The sequence below is a fragment of the Haemaphysalis longicornis genome, unplaced genomic scaffold (assembly GCF_048455015.1).
Source record: "Haemaphysalis longicornis isolate Haplotype H1 unplaced genomic scaffold, Haemaphysalis longicornis Haplotype H1 scaffold_1, whole genome shotgun sequence".
Taxonomy (NCBI): domain Eukaryota; kingdom Metazoa; phylum Arthropoda; class Arachnida; order Ixodida; family Ixodidae; genus Haemaphysalis; species Haemaphysalis longicornis.
This window is the reverse complement of record NW_027526203.1, coordinates 29,665,238-29,669,184: the sequence shown is the minus strand read 5'-3', so window position 1 is coordinate 29,669,184 and position 3,947 is coordinate 29,665,238.

Below are 3,947 nucleotides of genomic sequence, written 5' to 3'. Positions count from 1 at the left end.
TGGCATGCGTGAAGACAGCCTCGTGCGCCTCGTCCAGTCCTTTGTAATCAGCCACATCGCATACGTTGCGGCCTACCTCAACTGGCACGTCACCGACAGGACCAAGATCAACACGCTGATCCGACGGGCTTACAAGACGGCTCTGGGCTTAACGGAGACCACGAGTACGGCTCGGCTCCTGCAGCTCGGCGTCCATAACACCCTAGAGGAAATAGCCGAGGCGCAGCTCACCGCGCAAATGGAGCGCCTCTCTGCCACCAAGACGGGCCGCAGTATCCTGGCGTCCCTAGGTTACAACCCGCGAGCTCCCAGCCGGCAACCGTGCGAGATCAGCGAGGAGGCGCGGGCCCACATCCACGTGGACCCCATCCCGAAGAACGTGCACCCCGAGTACAACCAAGAACGACGGCAGGCGCGGGCCAAGGCCCTCACCAAGCAACACGCCCAAGACCCGCACGCCCGGTACGTAGACGCTTCGGAATACGAACGAGAAGGCTTTGCGGCAGTGGTCGTTGCGGCGGCTACCGGGACCAAGACAACGGCAGCGAGCGTGCGGTGCACAGACGCCACAGACGCCGAGGAGGTTGCCATCGCTCTGGCGATCTCCGAGGCCGAGTGTCGCACCGTGCTCAGCGACTCGAGGAACGCCGTGCGCAACTTTGCCAAGGGGCGAGTGTGCGCGCCGGCGGCCGCCATCATCGGCAAGCTCAAGCTCCAAGACCGCGGCAGCACCATCCGTATCAAGTGGTTCCCGGCTCACGCGGGCGAGTGTACATCCTCACCGAACCACAACGAGACGGCCCATTCGGCGGCGCGAGCGCTTACCCTCCGCTCCCCCGAGAGTGACCGTTCCGTGTGGTGGTTTGAAACCAAGGACCGAATGACCAGTTATAGCGAAGTTACCAAGTGTTATCGCCTAGCTCGACGGACAATGCCGCCTCCCCACCCGGCACTCAGTCGGGAGGAGGCCGTTATCTTAAGGCAGATACAGACCGGGTCACTCCCCGCCCCGGCAGTGCTACACGTGCTTCACCCAGAACTCTATCCGAGTGGTATGTGCAGTGTTTGTGCAGTGGGTTTGGCGGATCAATGGCACATCATGTGGGACTGCGCCAGGTTCCCGACTGAAGCTACCTCCAGGACATACCCACCCGAACTTCAAAGTGCAGTGCAGTCTACAGACAAGGACACTCAACTATGGGCCGTCCAGCAGGCCCGGGGTGCGCTCGAAAAGCACAAGCCTCACGACCCGCCGCAAACGGGCCGAACTGGGGTATTGCAGAGTAGGGCATAACCCCGGGTCGACGCTTGGCCAACGTCACGACGAGTTAAACCGTCGGTTGCCGGCATCAATAAAGTTATTCCTACCTACCTACCTATAATGTATGCGTGCCAACCAACTTTGCGGTGAAGCTCGAAGGGAGCGGCTGGCGCTTTTTTGATGGAGGTGAACAGCATAACAGGGTGCGTGCTTGAGATTTCGGCACACGTTAAAGATCCCCAGGGGGTTAAAATTAATCTGTAGCCCTCCACTACAACGCCCCTTCGCCTGTGCAGCGTCATCGAATACACGGGACTATCAACAAATGAATGCAGCTCTTAGTGTAGTGGAAGACACAGAGGGTCAATTGTTGGCTAAAAAGTTTTAGGCTTCTGTGGTCTGGAGTCTAGGACCGTGATTAAGTTGATTAACGTGAACACTTCCCTTACTTGGCTTCCTTCATTGCACTAAGTCAAGCAGGGCTTGACCCATAGTGAAGTTGGCGGATTTATTTCTACGGGAGCACTGACGCATTTGGTAGCACACGTTTGTACAAGGTTGAAATTGTTGATTTACATGTCCGTCATTGCTTTGCACTGTGCTGGTAGTAGTCATGGTCATATGCATCGATATCGTCCTGCTCCTTATGCCAAGCATTGCATGCGCCACTTGACAACAGCTGGGGCTCAGTGGCGCGCTTACATGCACGACACATGCGCTGCGTTCCTGGAGTTGCATCGAGGTTCCATGGAGCAGGTGTTTAGCAACTGTGGCGTTTCTGATCGCTAGGAAACGGGAGGAATTCCACAGACATTTTGCCTTTTTTTTAAAGCCACTGTGCATGCAGGGGCCGGCCGGAGGTTCCTGCAAGGCACGCACTCATGAGAACTCGGCATTTTTTGGGTATTTTTAACGCACTACGCCCCACATATTAGAGCCGGCTACAACAGTTCCTGGGTTCAAACAGCATGCATGGGAGAGAAATGGTGCATTAAAGCCAGTCCGTAGCCCAGCAATCCAGTTTGATCATCATGAGTATCTACTTGCAGATTGACCGTAAAATGTGCTATCGCTTCTATTTATCGCGCTGCGCACTCTGGGGAAGCCTTGTAGCAGAACCATAATCAATCGTTATTAGTACCATCATTATCATGAGTATAAACTGACAGATCAAACAGATTGCCCACCTGTGCAGCCGCGCGTGTTCAGAACTCCCAGTTCTGGCTGGGCCTAAGCATACCGAATATTGTAGCAAGCCACCTCCGCTACAACCGTGTATGGTTCATACAATACATTGCAATCTACCCAAAATAACTGCCAACTGACTATAACGTTTGAAGTAAGCCATAGGCGAGCACAGGCAACTGAGAAATCAACGTTATTAGAATAGTTTATTGACGGATAGCTATCAAAATGTGTCATGGTGAGACTGCGAAGTACTGTATAACTGCTTCTTGCTGGTTATTTCTTGCGCACACTATTTATCTCTCACAAATACTTGCTCCAATCAGGCACTCTTCTTTAATTCAAAGCGCCAAGGCCAGTATTCCGGCGGTATTTTCTACTGCGACTTGTTAGGACTGCAACACAGTGTCACACTTTTTACTCTACGCTTTCTTCACTGCACGCATGTTTTCTTTGGTTATAACTTAATTAGCCACAACAAAATATTGGTGTTCCATGGAAAGAAAAGTGCCAAGCAAGACACTTCCTGCACGTATTTACAGACTGTCGGGAGCGGCTGCTATTCTGACTTTTGGTTCCCAAAACCCCAATTTATTGGCCGTCTGTGCTGCGTGCAATTAGGTTTTAAACCAGTTTTTGACGCTACCGTTCTTTTTATGTCGACTATTACACAGCACTTTTATATTACGAAAAATTTAAGTGCAGTTGGACATTAAGAACCAATATTTTTAGAAAAATAACCTTTCATAGAACTTGGCGTTTCAGTACTGTGAATGCATCCAGCTGAATTTGCAAGTTAAAAAAAATAGCTGTCGAGATTTAAATTCCAGGATAACCTCTGGCTTTTTGTCACCATTACATTTATTAGTGTACAGCAACGATGCGGGGAAAAATTCTGCTTACCTGCCCATCTACAGCAGCAAACATTTTCAAAACTGGCTCCGGGATGAAGGGAAGAGGGAACACCACAGCTCCACCAACACCTTTGCTCCAGCAGGGGAATCTGGTGTTGGCTGCATCGGCACTGCAACTGCTAAAAGCAGATACCAAAGAGGATCAGGCTCAACTTACCGTAACAGCTCAAATGCAAACTTGAAGGCCCAATGCGTTGCATTCAAATCCCATGTAGGTTCCTAAGTAGGTTACTAAGCAGTCAGCCGTGTGGGTAGCTGCTTGATCCAAGCAATGCTATTATGAGTATTATTTCATTATTTCACAGTGCACCAGAAGGCACTAATTATCAGGACATAGGTGCAATAGATGCTCAGTAGCATATTCCACTGTCACCGCTCATCTGCCACACATTTCTCTTACATGATAGCCATTGAAACAAATGCACATTCTCGAGACTACCCTGCAACGGGCAAAAATTATTTTGCTGTACTCCCTAATTGGTGACATTGGCTTGCAGCAAGGTGAGGGTCAAATATAGTTGTCTGATTCTGCGCAAGCTTTTTTTATGTACACGTGTACAAATAACTCAAATGGCCAAACAAGTGGG